The sequence below is a fragment of the Lissotriton vulgaris genome, chromosome 7 (genome assembly GCF_964263255.1).
Source record: "Lissotriton vulgaris chromosome 7, aLisVul1.2, whole genome shotgun sequence".
Lineage (NCBI taxonomy): Eukaryota > Metazoa > Chordata > Amphibia > Caudata > Salamandridae > Lissotriton > Lissotriton vulgaris.
Window position 1 is genome coordinate 13065503 of NC_141695.1, and position 19342 is coordinate 13084844.

Here is a 19342-nt window from a genome sequence, read left to right on the forward strand (position 1 = left end):
CCTGAGCACCACCTCACCAGCACCACCTCAGGATAACTCTGCACCACCTCAGGATCACTCTGCATCACTAGGTACAACCTGAGCACCAACTCACCACCACTACCTTAGGAGAACTCTGCAACACCTCTGCATCACTCAATACCACCACCTCACCAGCACAACCTCAGGGTCACTCTGCCCTATCTCTGCATCACTCGCTGCCATCTGAGCACCATCTCACCAGCACCACCTTGGGATCACTCTGCACCACCTGAACACCACCTCAGGAACACTCTGCACCAACTCAGGGTCACTCTGCACCACCTCTGCATCACTTGCTGTCACATGAGCATCACCTCAGGATCATTCTGCACCACTTCCACATCACTCGGTACCACCTGAGCACCACATCACCAGCACCACCTCAAGATCACTCTGCACCACCTCTGCATGCCTTGGTACCACCTGAGCACAACCTCATCAGCTCCACCTCAGGATCACTCTGCACCACATCTGCATCACTCAGTACCACCTGAGCACCACCTCACCAGCACCACCTCAGGAGCACTCTGCACCACCTCAGGAAAACTCTGCATCACTCTGCACCACCTCACCAGCACCACCTCAGGATCACTCTGCACCTCCTCTGCATCACTAGGTACAACCTGAGCACCAACTCACCACCACTACCTTAGGAGAACTCTGCAGCACCTCTGCATCACTCAATACCACCTGAACACCACCTCACCAGCACCACCTCAGGGTCACTCTGCCCTATCTCTGCATCACCCGGTACCACCTGAGCACCATCTCACCAGCACCACCTCAAGGTCACTCTGCACCATATCTGCATCACTCGGTACCACCTGAGCACCACCTCACCAGCACCTCTTCAGGATCACTCTGTTTTACTCGGTACCACCTGAGCGTCACCTCAGGATCACCACCTCAGGATCACTCTGCATCAGTCGGAACCACCTGAGCACCACCTCACCAGAACCACCTCAGGATTAATGAATCTGCACCACCTCTGCATTGCTCGGCAACACCTGAGCACCACCTCACCAGTGCCACCTCAGGATCACTCTGCACTACCTCTGCATCACTCAGTACCACCTGAGCACCATCTCACCAGCACCACCTCAGGCTCAGTCTGCATCACCTCTGCATCACTCTGTACCATCTGAACACCAGCTCATCATCACCACCTCAGGATCACTCTGCAACACCTCTGCATCACTCTGTACCACCTGAGCACCACCTCACCAGCAACACCTGAGGATCACTCTGCACCACCTCTGCATCACTCAGTACCATCTGAGCACCAGCTCACCATCACCACCTCAGGATCACTCTGCAACACCTCTGTATCACTCGATACCACCTGAGCACCACCTCACCAACACCACCTCAGGATCACCCTGCAACACCTCTGCATCACTCAATACCACCTAAGCACCACCTTACCAGCACCACCTCAGGGTCACTCTGCACCACATCTGTATCACTTGGTACCACCTGAGCACCACTTCACCAGCACAACCTCAGGATCACTCTGTATTACTTGGTACCACCTGAGCATCACCTCAGTATCACTCTGCATCAGTCGGAACCACCTGAGCACTACCTCACCAGCACCACCTCAGTATCAATCTGCGCCACCTCTGCATCACTCGGTACCACCTGAGCACTACCTCACCTGCACCACCTCAGCGTCACTCTACACCACCTCTGCATCACTCTGACCACCTGAGCACCACCTCACCAGCACCACCTCTGCATCACTCTGCACCACCTCAACAGCTCCACCTCAGGATCACTCTGCACCATCTCTGCATCACTTGGTACCACCTGAGCACAAACTCAGGATCACTCTGTGTCACTCTGTACCACCTGAGCACAAACTCAGGATCTCTCTGTGTCACTCGGTACCACCTGAGCACCACCTCAGGATTTCTCTGCTTCACCTCACCAGCATCACCTTTGCATCACTCTGTTTCACCTCACAAGCACCACCTCTGCATCACTCTGCACCACCTTTGCCTCACTCGGTGCCATCTGAGCACCACCTCACCAGCACCACCTTGGGATCACTCTGCACCACCTGAGCAGCAGCTCAGGAACACTCTGCACCAACTCAGGGTCACTCTGCACCACCTCTGCATCACTTGGTGTCACATGAGGATCACCTCAGGATCATTCTGCACCACTTCTACATCATTCTGTACCACCTGAGCACCACACCACCAGCACCACCTCAGGATCACTCTGCACCACCTCTGCATGCCTCGGTACCACCTGAGCACAACCTCATCAGCTCCACCTCAGGATCACTTTGCACGACCTCTGCATCACTCAGTACCACCTGAGCACCACCTCACCAGCACCACCTCAGGAACATTCTGCACCACCTCAGGATCACTCTGCATCACTCTGCACCACCTCACCAGCACCACTTCAGGATCACTCTGCACCTCCTCTGCATCACTAGGTACAACCTGAGCACCAACTCACCACCACCACCTTAGGAGAACTCTGCAACACCTCTGCATCACTCAATACCACCTGAGCACCACCTCACCAGCACCACCTCAGGGTCACTCTGCCCTATCTCTGCATCACTCGGAACCACCTGAACACCACCTCACCAGCACCTCCTCAGGATCACTCTGTTTTACTCGGTACCATCTGAGCATCACCTCAGGATCACCACCTCAGGATCACTCTGCATCAGTCGGAACCACCTGAGCACCACCTCACCAGAACCACCTCAGGATGAATCTGCACCACCTCTGCATTGCTCAGCACCACCTCACCAGCACCTCCTCAGGATCACTCTGTTTTACTCGGTACCATCTGAGCATCACCTCAGGATCACCACCTCAGGATCACTCTGCATCAGTCGGAACCACCTGAGCACCACCTCACCAGAACCACCTCAGGATGAATCTGCACCACCTCTGCATTGCTCAGCACCACCTCACCAGTGCCACCTCAGGATCACTCTGCACCACCTCTGCATCACTCAGTACCATCTGAGCACCAGCTCACCATCACCACCTCAGGATCACTCTGCAACACCTCTATATCACTCAATACCACCTGAGCACCACCTTACCAGCACCACCTCAGGGTCACTCTGCACCACATCTGCATCACTTGGTACCACCTGAGCACCACTTCACCAGCACCACCTCAGGATCACTCTGCATCACTCTGCACCACCTCACCAGCACCACTTCAGGATCACTCTGCACCTCCTCTGCATCACTAGGTACAACCTGAGCACCAACTCACCACCACCACCTTAGGAGAACTCTGCAACACCTCTGCATCACTCAATACCACCTGAGCACCACCTCACCAGCACCACCTCAGGGTCACTCTGCCCTATCTCTGCATCACTCGGTACCACCTGAGCACCACCTCACCAGCACCTCCTCAGGAACACTCTGTTTTACTCGGTACCATCTGAGCATCACCTCAGGATCACCACCTCAGGATCACTCTGCAACAGTCGGAACCACCTGAGCACCACCTGACCAGAACCACCTCAGGATGCATCTGCACCACCTCTGCATTGCTCGGCACCACATCACCAGTGCCACCTCAGGATCACTCTGCACTACCTCTGCATTACTCAGTACCACCTGAGCACCACCTCACCAGCACCACCTCAGGATCACTCTGCACCACCTCTGCATCACTCAGTACCATCTGAGCACCAGCTCACCATCACCACCTCAGGATCACTCTGCAACACCTCTATATCACTCAATACCACCTGAGCACCACCTTACCAGCACCACCTCAGGGTCACTCTGAACCACATCTGCATCACTTGGTACCACCTGAGCACCACTTCACCAGCACCACCTCAGTGTCACTCTACACCACCTCTGCATTGCTCTGCACCACCTGAGCACCACCTCACCAGCGCCACCTCAGGATCACTCTGTATTACTCGGTACCACCTGAGCATCACCTCAGTATCACTCTGCATCAGTCGGAACCACCTGAGCACTACCTCACCAGCACCACCTCAGGATCAATCTGCGCCACCTCTGCATCACTCGGTACCACCTGAGCACTACCTCACCTGCACCACCTCAGTGTCACTCTACACCACCTCTGCATTGCTCTGCACCATCTGAGCACCACCTCACCAGCACCACCTCAGGATCGCTCTACACCACCTCTGCATCACTCAGTACCATCTGAGCACCAGCTCACTATCATCACCTCAGGATGACTTTGCAACACCTATGCATCACTCGATACCACCTGAGCACCACCTCACAAGCACGACCTCAGAATCACTCTGCGCCACGTCTGCATCACTCGGTACCGCATGAGCACCACCTCACCAGCACCACCTCAAGATCACTCTGCACCATCTCTGCATCACTCGGTACCAACTGAGCATGACCTCAGGATCACTCTGCATCAGTCGGAACAACCTGAGCACCACCTCACCAGCACCACCTTAGGATCAATCACTCAGTACCACTTAAGCACTACCTCACCTGCACCCCCTTCAATATCACTCTGCACAACCTCTGCATTTCTCGGCACCATCTGAGCAACACCTCACCAGCGCCACCTCAAGATCACTCTGCACCACCTCTGCATCACTCGGTACTACATGGGCACCGCCTCACCAGCACCACTTCAGGATCACTCTGCACCACCTCTACATCTCTCAGTACCACCTGAGCACCACCTCACCAGCACCACCTCTGCATCATTTGGTACGACCTGAGCACCACCTCCCCAGCACCACCTCAGGATCACTCTGCACCACCTCTACTAAATCGGTACCACCTGAGCACCACCTCACCAGCACCACTTCTGCATCACTCTGTACCACCTGAGCACCACCTCACCAGGACCATCTCAGGATCACTCTGCACCACCTCTGCATCACTCGATACCACTTGAGCCCCAGCTCACCAGCACCACCTCTGCATCACTCTGCACCACCTCACCAGCACCACCTCAGGATCACTCTGCACCACCTCTGCATCACTCGGTACCACCTGAGCACGACTTCACCAACACCACCTCTGCATCACTCTGCACCACCTCATCAGCTCAGCCTCAGGATCACTCTGTTCCACCTCTGCATCACTCGGTACCACCTGAGCACAAACTCAGGAGGACTCTATGTCACTCGGTACCACCTGAGCACAAACTCAGGATCACTCTGTGTCACTTGGTACCTCCTGAGCACCACCTCAGGATCACTCTGCATCACCTCACCAGCACCACCTCTGCATCACTCTGCATCACCTCACAAGCACCACCTCTGCATCACTCTGCACCACCTTTGCCTCACTCGGTACCATCTGAGCACCACCTCACCAGCACCACCTCGGGATCACTCTGCACCACCTCTGCATCCCTCCTTGCCACCTGAGCACCACCTCACCAGCTCCACCTCAGGATCACTCTGCACCACCTCTGCATCACTCTGCACCACCTGAACACCACCTCAGGATCACTCTGCATCACTCTGCACCACCTCACCAGCACCACCTCAGGATCACTCTGCACCTCCTCTGCATCACTAGGTACAACCTAAGTACCAGCTCACCACCACCACCTTAGGAGATCTCTGCAACACCTCTGCATCACTCAATACCACCTGAGGACCACCTCACCAGCACCACCTCAGGGTCACTCTGCCCCATCTCAGCATCACTCGGTACCACCTGGGCACCATCTCACCAGCAGCACCTCAGGGTCACTCTGCACCATATCTGCATCACTCGGTACCACCTGAGCACCACCTCACCAGCACCACCTCAGGATCACTCTGTTTTACTCGGTACCACCTGAGCAACACCTCTGGATCACCACCTCAGGATCACTCTGCATCAGTCGGAACAACCTGAGAGCCACCTCACCAGCACCACCTCAGGATGAATCTGCACCACCTCTGCATCACTTGGTACCACCTGAGCACTACCACACCTGCACCACCTCAGTATCACTCTACACCACCTCTGCATTGCTCAGCACCACCTGAGCACCACCCCACCAGTGCCACCTAAGGATCACTCTGCACTACCTCTGCATCACTCAGTACCACCTGAGCACCACCTCACCAGTACCACCTCAGGATAACTCTGCACCACCTCTGCATCACCCGGTACCACATGAGCACCACCTCACCAGCACCACCTCAAGATCCCTCTGCACCACCTCTAAATCACTCGGTACCACCTGAGCACCACCTCACCAACACCACCTCAGGGTCACTCTCCATCATCTCTGCATCACTCAGTACCACCTGAGCACCACCTCACCAGCATCACCTTAGTGTAACTCAGCACCACCTCTGCATCACTCTGCACCACCTCTGCATCACTCTGTACCACCTGAGCACCACCTCACCAGCACCACCTCTGCATCACTCTGCACCACCTCAACAGCACCACCTCAGGATCACTCTGCACCACCTCTGCAACACTCGGTACCACCTGAGCACAAACTCAGGATCACTCTGTGTCACTCGGTACCACCTGAGCACCACCTCAGGATCACTCTGCATCACCTCACCAGCACCACCTCTGCATCACCTAACAAGCACCACCTCTGCATCACTCTGCACCACATCTGCATCACTCTGCACTGCACCACTTGAGCACCAACTGAGCACCAACTGAGCACCACCTCAGGATCACTGTACACCACCTCTGCATCACTCAATACCACCTGAGCACCACCTCACCAGCACCACCTCAGGATAACTCTGCACTACCTCTGCATCACTCTGTACCACCTGAGCACCACCTCACCAGCACCACCTCTGCATCACTCAGTACTACCTGAGCACCACCTCAGGATCACTCTGCATCACCTCACCAGCACCACCTCTGCATCACTCTGCATCACCTCACCAGCACCACCTCTGCATCACTCTGCACCACATCTGCATCCCTCGGTACCACCTGAGCAACACCTCACCAGCCAGCACCACCTCAGGATCACTCTGGACCACCTCTGCCTCACTCATTGCCATCTGAGCACCACCTCATCAGCTCAGCCTCAGGATCACTCTGTTCCACCTCTGCATCACTCGGTACCACCTGAGCACAAACTCAGGAGGACTCTATGTCACTCTGTACCACCTGAGCACAAACTCAGGATCACTCTGTGTCACTTGGTACCTCCTGAGCACCACCTCAGGATCACTCTGCATCACCTCACCAGCACCACCTCTGCATCACTCTGCATCACCTCACAAGCACCACCTCTGCATCACTCTGCACCACCTTTGCCTCACTCGGTACCATCTGAGCACCACCTCACCAGCACCACCTCGGGATCACTCTGCACCACCTCTGCATCCCTCCTTGCCACCTGAGCACCACCTCACCAGCTCCACCTCAGGATCACTCTGCACCACCTCTGCATCACTCTGCACCACCTGAACACCACCTCAGGATCACTCTGCATCACTCTGCACCACCTCACCAGCACCACCTCAGGATCACTCTGCACCTCCTCTGCATCACTAGGTACAACCTAAGTACCAGCTCACCACCACCACCTTAGGAGATCTCTGCAACACCTCTGCATCACTCAATACCACCTGAGGACCACCTCACCAGCACCACCTCAGTGTCACTCTGCCCCATCTCAGCATCACTCGGTACCACCTGGGCACCATCTCACCAGCAGCACCTCAGGGTCACTCTGCACCATATCTGCATCACTCGGTACCACCTGAGCACCACCTCACCAGCACCACCTCAGGATCACTCTGTTTTACTCGGTACCACCTGAGCAACACCTCTGGATCACCACCTCAGGATCACTCTGCATCAGTCGGAACAACCTGAGAGCCACCTCACCAGCACCACCTCAGGATGAATCTGCACCACCTCTGCATCACTTGGTACCACCTGAGCACTACCACACCTGCACCACCTCAGTATCACTCTACACCACCTCTGCATTGCTCAGCACCACCTGAGCACCACCCCACCAGTGCCACCTAAGGATCACTCTGCACTACCTCTGCATCACTCAGTACCACCTGAGCACCACCTCACCAGTACCACCTCAGGATAACTCTGCACCACCTCTGCATCACCCGGTACCACATGAGCACCACCTCACCAGCACCACCTCAAGATCCCTCTGCACCACCTCTAAATCACTCGGTACCACCTGAGCACCACCTCACCAACACCACCTCAGGGTCACTCTCCATCATCTCTGCATCACTCAGTACCACCTGAGCACCACCTCACCAGCATCACCTTAGTGTAACTCAGCACCACCTCTGCATCACTCTGCACCACCTCTGCATCACTCTGTACCACCTGAGCACCACCTCACCAGCACCACCTCTGCATCACTCTGCACCACCTCAACAGCACCACCTCAGGATCACTCTGCACCACCTCTGCAACACTCGGTACCACCTGAGCACAAACTCAGGATCACTCTGTGTCACTCGGTACCACCTGAGCACCACCTCAGGATCACTCTGCATCACCTCACCAGCACCACCTCTGCATCACCTAACAAGCACCACCTCTGCATCACTCTGCACCACATCTGCATCACTCTGCACTGCACCACTTGAGCACCAACTGAGCACCAACTGAGCACCACCTCAGGATCACTGTACACCACCTCTGCATCACTCAATACCACCTGAGCACCACCTCACCAGCACCACCTCAGGATAACTCTGCACTACCTCTGCATCACTCTGTACCACCTGAGCACCACCTCACCAGCACCACCTCTGCATCACTCAGTACTACCTGAGCACCACCTCAGGATCACTCTGCATCACCTCACCAGCACCACCTCTGCATCACTCTGCATCACCTCACCAGCACCACCTCTGCATCACTCTGCACCACATCTGCATCCCTCGGTACCACCTGAGCAACACCTCACCAGCCAGCACCACCTCAGGATCACTCTGGACCACCTCTGCCTCACTCATTGCCATCTGAGCACCACCTCACCAGAACCACCTCGTGATCACTCTGCACCACCTCTGCATCACTCAGTACCACCTGGGCACCTCCTCGGGATCACTCTGCCCCACCTCTGCATCCCTCGGTACCACCTGAGCACCACCTCACCAGCTTCACCTCAGGATCACTCTGCACCACCTCTGCATCCCCCGGTACCACCTGAACACCACATCAGGATCACTCTGCACCACCTGAAGATCACTCTGCACCACCTCTGCATCACTCTGCACCACCTGAGCACCACCTCACCAGCACCACCTCAGGATCACTCTGCACCACCTCTGCATCACTCTGCATCACCTGAGCACCACCTCACCAGCACCAGCTCGGGATCACTCTGCAACACCTCTGCATCACTAGGTACCACCTGAGCACCACCTCACCAGCACCACCTCAGGATCACTCTGCCCCACCTGAGCACCACCTCACAAGTACCACCTCAGGATCACTCTGCACCACCTCCGCATCACTCTGCACCACCTGAGCACCACCTCACCAGCACCGTCTCAGGATCACTCTGCACCACCTCTGCATTACTCTGCACCACCTGAGCACCAACTGAGCACCACCTCAGGATCACTCTGCACCACCTCTGCATCACTCTGCACCACCTGAGCACCAACTGAGCACCACCTCAGGATCACTCTACACCACCTCTGCATCACTCAATACCACCTGAGCACCACCTCACCAGCACCACCTTATGGTCACTCCGCACCACCTCTGCAACACTCTGTACCACCTGAGCACCACCTCACCAGCACCAGCTCAGGATCAGTCATTTCCGAAACTCCACACTCCCATGTGCCTCCCCCCACCCATAGAAAAAAAGTTATTACAAACCAGCATTAGAACAGGCATCAAAAAGTTGCGAGCATTTCAAGACAAAAAAAAGTAGATAATAGTTTTTAAGTTAATTATATTTTTTTAAAGGGTCAGTCACTTGTCCATAATGTCTTCTTAGTTATATATAAGGTAACAAAATTGCTTTTAACACTTTTTTATTATAACTTTTCAACATGCTGATCAACAGTCACACAGCTTAAAAACATTGGCAAAGCGAATACCTCTGGCTAAACACTTATAAGGTGCCAAAGGTGAGACCAATTGGCTATGCCATTGCTTGTTACAAAATTCACCATTTGCTAAGGTTTCAGCACTAGCTTTGGAAGCCTGGCTAAGTGCCTATAAGCCTCAATGAATGAGTTTGGCAGACGGGTGCATTTTACACTTTAAGAGTACGTGTGGTTTCTGCAGTCTTTTTTAGGTCTCGCCTATACAGCGGGCATGCGCTGCATAGGAGCCTTTAGCCGTTGTTCTGCTCTTTTTCAAAGCACATACTTGTGCTTGTGGCGGCATCCACATTGCGGGAGCGAGCAGCAGCGCGCCACAAGCAGGAGTATGTGCTTCACAAATAGAAGAGACTGCTCTCCCAAACGCGCGTTGCACACCTTTTTTTTATTACTTTTAGAGCGAGGCGCTCGCATGCTTGTTTGGTTAGCTATCTGTCCCTCCCTGGTTTCAAAGCACATGAGATTTACCCCATCCGACTTCAGTTGAGGCATGCCAATTGTTGGATTTAACCTGCTGAGACGGTTGTCTATTAACAGAAAGTAAAGGAACTGTTTTTTTAAATTAAATAAAATATGGACTCGGATTGCCCCACAGATTCCCCCATCTTGAACTCAGATTGAGGACATGGAATGAAACTGCAGCCCTCAAATGTAGCCCTGTCCTGGTGGCCAAATGTTAGACCTGGCACCTTGGCGTGAGTTTCCCTTCTACTTTTTGCTGGTGTGCCTCCGATGTTTTGCTGGTTTTCCGCTACTCAGGGCACTGCGCCACGGCCAACCCGTGCCGCAGTGCAAGTGCTCCCTTCTGAAAACTGTACATGTGATTGATGTCCCTGATTGGTTCATTGGATTTACTGTTAGTCCCTAGTAAAGTGCACCAGGAGTGCCAGGGCCTGTAAATGCCAGTACTGCTAGTGGGCCTGCAGCGCTGGTTGCGCCACCCACAGAAGCAGCCGTAAAATGTGTCTAGGGTCTGCCATTGCAGAACCTGCGTGCAGTCTGGTACTGTCATGCTGGCTGGGCAAGTGCACCCACTTGCCAGCCTCTAAACCTTCCCTTAACTTCATATCAGTCACCCCTATGGTAGGCCTGAGGGCAGGGTGCATTGTAAGTGTAAGGTAGGACAAGCCCTGATGTGTGTGGCATGTCCTAGTAGTGAATTACAACCCAATTCGTTTTTCACTATTGCAAGGCTACCTGCTCCCCTTAGGCCAGAATGGGCTGCTGGAATTATTACACTCTATAATCCCAGCAGGCTCTGGGAGCATGGTGAAAAGTCATGTTTAGTATGCCTGAACTCAGAATAATAAAATACTTCTTTTAGTAAAGTTTATTTTAGTATCCTGGGTTTGCAAATGCTACTTTTAGAAAGTTAGCATTTGCTTGTCTACCCATTTCAGCCCGCCTCTGCTCTTGTGTGTATCTGACTGTCTGAGTTGTGTGAGTGACAGGGCTGGGTGTCGACAGGTGGTGAATGGCAGGATGACACCTTAGTGGGTGGTGGGAGTTTCCCCTGAACGATGCATCTGGCTGTGCTCTGCCTCCACAATGCTGGCTCCACCCTCCTGGGGAGCGACTGATGACTCAGCCTGCACCTGGACCAGGAAGGACCGAAGCTTGTCAACAAAGTGCTCAAGCTGCCCCTGTCTTCACAATGCCGGCTCCGCCCCCCTGGGGAGCGGCTGATGTGCCTGCCCTCACACTGAATGCAGAAGCAGAAGTACCCACCGCAAGTGCTCAGGGACTAAGAACAGTTATGCAAAGGCCCCCCTGGCCTGTAAGAACAAAAGAAACTGGGTATAAAAGTAGGAGCCCTGCTCCTTGTAAATTAGATCCTGTTTGTGCTACAGAAGAAACTCTGCCCGAAGAGAAGGACCTGGAAGGACAAGGAGGAGTGCTGTCTCTGGCCTGTGTCTGGTGCCTTGCTGCAGAAGGAGAGGAAAGAAAAGACTACCAAGAGACTTTTGCTTTTATTGAACTTTGTGCCAAACTCTGCTGAAAGATCTCCAAGGGCTTGCTGCTGAACTTGCCCCCTGACCAGCGCCCCAGGACCAGTGGGCGCTACACCCTGAAGAAAGCTACTGTGTGTGCTGCTTATCGCTGCAGCGCTGACTGAGGAGTCTGGGAGCGCTGGGCATCCCTGCCACGCTCCCCGTAATCCAGAGCATCGATATCCTCCCAAGCACCGTGACCGGGGCCCAAAGCAACAGCAAGAGCAACGTGAGGCCCAGCCGCCGCTGGCCCGAGCACCGTGACTGCCTCTGCACCGGGAGCCCCGAGAGCAACGTGAAGGAGGACCCGTCCGGTCCAAGCGCCCGAGTTGACTGCGCCTCGCGCCGTCAATCCCTCTGCAAAGACGGACTGCCGCCCTGTGATAACCCCCTCTGGTCGGTAGCCTGCCCGACAGCTCAGCTGTGAGCGCACAGCTGCAACCGGCACTTTGGCTGGGTACGTCCCGCACTTGGGGACCGTACTGCCACTTGCCGCCACCACACAGCCGCCACCTCCAGGGTCGGAGCGAACGCCAAAGGAAGGACCCTGCCGCCACCAAGCACCGCCGCCCCGGGTGACCCGTGACCTGCCCGGCTGAGAGCCGCAGCGCGCATCGACCCCGGAGAAGCAACGCGACGTGGGACAGCTCCCCTCGAAGCCGCCCGCTCCACAAGAATTTGAAAGGTACTGTGCTCTTGTCCTCACGGTGCGAGCGACCTGCAACCCGAGCTCGCACCGCGCTATCTGCTCCCAACGCGAGCTGCCTCTGAAACCGAGGCTCGCACTGCTCCTGGCCCTCGAGGCCCACGCGGGAAGCGTGAGCTTTGGCTGGCCAGGCCCGATCTCCTCTCTGAAGCGAGCGGAGACAGCGGAACGCGCATTGAGGCGCTACAAGACACTGTACCTTGCTGAACCTGGGCAGAAGGCCCAAAAGATTGCTTATTGCTAAGAAAGAACTGTGGCAACTTGAAACTAAGTAAACTGGAACCGCTATTGAAAGTTTGACAACTGTATTTACAAGCCTGCTTGAAATTTATATAAAGAATATATATTTTTACAAATACAGTCTGGTCTCGTTGTGTGGTGGGTTGGTTGTAATGGTGTAATATTGCAAATGTTTAACCCTATGTGCCTCAGAGATTAGCCTGAGACTGCTTAAGCCACACTACCTAGAGGGTAAGCAGAGGTTGTCTTGGAGGTAACCCTCAGCCCTGACGAGGAAGAGGGAGTCCCTGCTTGTCGCTAGTGCTGCACTGCGCCAACTAGAGACTCCCCCTTCCTACACCAAACAAACTTCCTTCATCCACCCTTGCTACAGCTCCAGCCCCTTCCCTCCTTCTGAAACTCACGCTGCTCCTTAGGATTTACATCAGCCTCCCAAACCTACCCTTTAACTCAAACCCTGCTCTCCACTCAATCGCTCCTGTCCTTAGGGTTCACCTTCCAACTGTAGCCTTCTAATCTTCATTTAATTAAATGCCAGATCTTTTCCAAAGTTGAATGGCACCTTCCTTCTAGCCTTACATTCATCCTTCCTGCTTTAGCACAACTTCTTGCAAACAAGAGGTGGTAAACGGTGGAACAGCATACGTTATTCAAGTAATGTATAGAAATCATCAACATCTTACTACTCATTCTCACTGACTTTCCTAGAATCATCCCCATGCATTCCATTTACATCATTCTCCAATTACATATTACACATCAGCAAAGCCACTATATGCATACCATAGTAGACTCACACCCTTTCAGACACTCTGAACACCCCCACCCCCAAGAAGACAGTTTCTCAAAACATATCCACATTATATCACAAAATGATCAAATCTCGCCCATCCTCCAGCTGTCAGACACTTCACTGCACTTTTGGCAGCTGATCACAAGCAGAAAAGGACCCTTCACGCCATCAAGTACGCCAGACATTTAACTTAAAGCAGAACTTGTCTACAACTCGGACCTTTCCTCTCGTCTCCTTGTGCAAAGCACAACACCCCCCTCCCCCACCAACCAACCATCCTTAAACGTTTGCAGGCAACTCCTGTGGTACTCCAGACAGGTACCCACACTTGTGAGATTACAATAGTTTCCACAGTTGCCCTCAGTCCTCCTTTAAAGGGGCATTGAACTTCAGCTCTCCTTTCATTCTGTGACCCAGCAAACATGCACTGAGTAAATCATCTACTACAAACTCTTTCCGTGAAGACTTTGATTATTCCTCAGCCTCGCTTTGGGTCTGAATCCCCATCATATGCCCTTCACCTCCTGAATACTGGCACTCCCCTCTTCCTCTGCCCCACCGTTCTTACTGATTAAGAAAAAACAACAAAGGCTTGTAGCCACCTTCAGTGTCCTCATCAAGTCGAATGCACCTGCACTTCTTACAGAATGGGAGTCCTGAGCTACAGTCGCACCTGCGACCGCTTCAGAGCAGCATTGTCTGTGTTAACGTTACGTGCCCCTTTGTGCACTGTACAGTGTGGTAGACCGATGCCTGACAGAGAACCTCTCCAAGTATTTCTTGCTCTCTAAAAATAACACTTGAGATCTATTGTCGGGGACGGTTGTTTCAGGGAAAACACACTTCTAAGAAACATGGGGTTTAGAGTTCTCTTACTCTACCAGTACTGCCAGAATTAAAAAAAGATACATATATAGCTACTTTGAACAATAATCAGAGCTAACATTGCACTTCGCTGGCTCATCCACCACACAGCATGTACTCCTAGAGCACTGGCACTGGCACTCAATCACGTAACAGGAGCCATTGCCTTCACCAGGAGCTTGGGACCTGTCTGTATTAAACATGGGCGAATTTTGCGAATTCGCGATTCGCGAATTTGCTGATTTGCGAATTCGCGATCCGCAAAATTCGCGAATTTGCAGATTTTTTTGCGTGTTCGCGGGGCGATTTGCGTGTTCGCGGGGCGATTTGCGTGTTCGCGGGGCACTTTGCGTGTTCGCGGGGTTTTGTTTGTGCGAGACCGCTCGTTGCTGTGCCCTTCTGCCCTCTGCCCCACTCGTTTTTGTGCCATTCTGCCCTCTGCCCCACTCGTTTTTGTGCCCTTCTGCCCTCTGCCCCACTCGTTTTTGTGCCCTTCTGCCCTCTGCCCCACTTGTTTTTGTGAGGATTGCGCTGGCACTATACAGTGCAAGTGTCACACAGGGCACAGACTGATGTGTGCTGAATTTGTCAGCAAAGTTATGAACAATAAAGTTTTCAACAGAGGTTGTTTTCTTGCTCAACACTCTTAGGTATTTTATTCATACTTATTGAGGTTGTTACTTGCAAGTTTCATAGATTTTTTCAATCTGAAGATATATATATTCAACAGTTGTATTTTATATCCAATTTATTTTTTAAAAGAATACATTCCATATATTCCAATGCATTTCGGCCGCTTGGCCTTCATCAGGGATATCGGAAATGCACTGTTGTCTAAATTCAAACCGCTCTGGGGGCGACTGCTCTCATCGCGGTCAAAGTCGGCGACCTACGCCTCAAATCAAAAGATAAACCAAGTGCAGTGCACGGCTACTATCTAAGATTGTTGTATCCTAATCCCACTTGTTTTTGTGCCATTCTGCCCTCTGCCCCACTCGCTGTTCTACCCTTCTGCCCTCTGCCCAACTTGTTGTTGTGCCCTTCTGCCCTCTGCCCCAGTCCTCGTTGTTGTGCCCTTCTGCCCTCTGCCCCACTCATTTTTGTGCCATTCTGCCCTCTGCCCCACTCGTTTTTGTGCCCTTCTGCCCTCTGCCCCACTCGTTTTTGTGCCATTCTGCCCTCTGCCCCACTTCTCGTCGTTGTGCCCTTCTGCCCTCTGCCCCACTCCTCGTTGTTGTGCCCTTCTGCCCTCTGCCCCACTCCTCGTTGTTGTGCCCTTCTGCCCTCTGCCCCACTCCTCGTTGTTGTGCCCTTCTGCCCTCTGCCCCTCTCCTGTTTTATTTTAGAATGGCGCCGGCAAGCTGCCAGCGCCATTCTAAAATAGTTACTAAGTTAGCTTCATCAGGAAGGACGAGAGGGAGAGCTCACCGAGGGAGTGGGAATGGGAGATGTCTCTGGGTAGGGGGAACAGGAGATGTCTCTGAGGGAGGGGGGAGCGAGAAATCTCCTCAAGGGAGGGAGAGCCGGAGATGTCTCTGAGGGAGGGGGGAGCGGGAGATGTCTCTGAGGGAGGGGGAGCAAGAGATGTCCTCAAGGGAGGGGGAGCAGGAGATGTCTCTGAGGGAGGGGGGAGCGGGAGATGTCTCTGAGGGAGGGGGAGCCAGAGATGTCCTCAAGGGAGGGGGAGCAGGAGATGTCTCTGAGGGAGGGGGAGCGGGAGATGTCTCAGAGGGAGGGGGAGTGGGAGATGTCGCTGAGTGAGGGGGGAGCTCGAGATGTCACTGTTGGAGGGGGGAGCCAGAGATATCCTCAAGGGAGGAGCTGGAGATGTCTCTGAGGGGGGAGCGGGAGATGTGTCTGAGGGAGGGGGGAGCGAGAGATCTCCTCAAGGGAGGGGGAGTGGGAGATGTCTCTGAGGGAGAAGGGAGCAGGAGATGTCTCTGAGGGAGAAGGGAGCAGGAGATGTCTCTGAGGGAGGAGGAGTGGGAGATGTCTCTGATGGAGGGGAAGCGGGAGATGTCGCTGAGGGAGGGGGGAGTGAGAGATCTCTTCAAGGGATGGGGAGCGGGAGATGTTTCTGAGGGAGGGGGAGCAGGCGATGTCTCTGTGGGAGGGGGGAGCGGGAGATGTCTCTGAGGGAGAAAAAAAACTCCTCATGAAGAATTTCTTACCTTTAAAGGAGGGACATTATATATACCTTTCTTGTACTTTATCTTCCGCCCGAAATGCATTGGGCATTGTATTGTCTGATTCATTCCTGTAAATGATTATTATCTGGTAGTGATTTTATTCCTGTACTTGATTATTGTGTTTCCTCCCCTTTAATCATGATGTGACGTCGTCTTGCCCGTCAAGCGCTCACCCAGTTCCGTAAAATATTCTATTAGTTGTTCTCCACTTGGTTTAATGCTTAGTAGAAGCCCCATATTATTCATGTTTAGATTTTACTAGAGAATTGACTATTATTCCTGTATATGATTATTCACTTACTACCCTTATATTACCACGCTACATCATATAGCCCCCTCCTTGCCCACTCTGGACTCATAATTGCATTGTTAGGTGTGAACTATTTGATCTCATGATTATTTTACGACCCATGTTTGATTCATGATCTGATTGTTACCTTTCCCTATAATTGTAAAGCGCTCTGATATCCTTCGGGATCTAGTCCGTGCTACATAAAACTTTATAAATAAAATAAATAAATAAATGGAGGGGGTTGATCAGCCGAGTGGGTTTGCTTGGGCGGGGGGGCATGCTGGATGGGTTGGGGCACAGCTCGGCTGCATCACGTGATTTGGGGCTTGTAAACTTAACCCTTTCTTTTCTGCGAGGAGTTGTGAAGGGATGACATGGGCGGGTGAATGGGGGTGGGGCTGTGGGAAACCCAGCAGAGGCCAGAACACAAATTAATGTGATGTCCCCTCTAGGTAGCGGTGTTTTGTTGCACCTCCCCTTGATAGCTCTGCACCTCCCCTTCATAGCGCTGTTTTGCTGCGCCTCCCCTTCATAGCGCTGTTTTGCTGCGCTTCATCTTCTTAGCGCTGCGTTGCTGTGCCTACCCATCTTAGCGCTGTGTTGCTGCCCCTCACCTTCATAGCGCTGTGTTGCTGCACCTCACCTTCTTAGAGCTGTGTTATTGCGCCTCACCTTCATAGCACTGTGTTGCAGCGCCTCACCTCCTTCATAGCGCTGTGTTGCTGCACCTCACCTTCATAGCGCTGTTTTGCTGCGCCTCACCTCCTTCATAGTGCTATGTTGCTGCGTCTCACCTTCTTAGAGCTGTGTTGTTGTGCCTCCCCATCTTGGCGCTGTGTTTCAGCACCTCACCTTCATAGCGCTGTGTTGCAGCACCTCACCTTCATAGCACTGTATTGCTGCGCCTCCCCTTCATAGCGCTGTTTTGCTGCGCCTCTCCTTCATAGCGCTGTTTTGCTTCGCTTCACCTTCTTAGCGCTGCGTTGCTGTGCCTCCCCATCTTATTGCTGTGTTGCTGCGCCTCACTTTCATAGCGCTGTGTTGGTGCACCTCATCTTCTTAGTGCTGTGTTGCTGTGCCTCACCTTCTTAGCGCTGTGTTGCTGCGTAACACCTTCATAGCGCTGTGTTGCAGCGCCTCACCTTCATAACGCTGTGTTGCTGCGCCTCACCTTCTTAGCGCTGTGTTGCTGTGCATCACCTTCTTAGCGCTGTGTTGTTGCGCCTCACCTTCATAGCGCTGTGTTGCAGCGCCTCACCTTCATAGTGCTGTGTTGCTGCGCCTCACCTTCTTAGCGCTGTGTTGCTGTGCATCACCTTCTTAGCGCTGTGTTGTTGCGCCTCACCTTCATAGCGCTGTGATGCTGCTCATCACATTCATAGCGCTGTATTGCTGCGCCTCCCATTCATAGTGCTGTGTTCCTGTGTCTCTCCTTCATGTGCGAATGATATCGAACAGTTTCCTAAAACTACATGTGGATGCCTCCAATGGGAACACTGCCGCCTGGCACCAGGTCAGGGCACCATTCACATCTGTTGAGGTAGGTGCCAGTCTGGAAACCCACGTTGATTCCAATGGGCTCTCAGGCAAGGTAGATAGTCTATGCCTTCTTCACCTAAAGCCCTCAGGAGAGGGGCGGCCCTTTACTGCAAAGCGTGTCCCTGCTCAGGAGGATTACAGCTACATGGTGGCTCCTGGCTAAGTTTTACAATTAATGCAGAGACATCTCCTGCTCCCCCTCCCTTGAGGACACCTCTTGCTCCCCCTCCCTCAGAGACATCTCCTGCACCCCCCTCCCTCAGAGACATCTCCCGCTCCCCTTCCCTCAGATACATCTCTGGCCCCTCCTCTTTTTAGGAGATCTCGCGCTACCCACCCCTTCAGAGACATCTCCCATTCCCACCTCCTTGGGGACACCGCCTGCCCCCCCCTCCCTCAGAGACATCTCCCACTCTCCCTCCCTTGAGGAGATCTCTCGCTCTCCTTTCAGAGACATCTCCTGCTCCCCCTCCTTCAGAGACATCTCCCGCTCCCCCTCGCTCAGAGACATCTCCCACTCTCCCTCCCTTTAGGAGATCTCTTGCTCCCCCTTCAGAGATATCTCCCACTCTCCCTCCTTCAGAGACAACTCCCGCACCCCCTCCCTCAGAGACATCTCCTGCTCCCCCCTCCCTCAGAGACATCTCCGCTCCCCCTCCCTCAGGGAC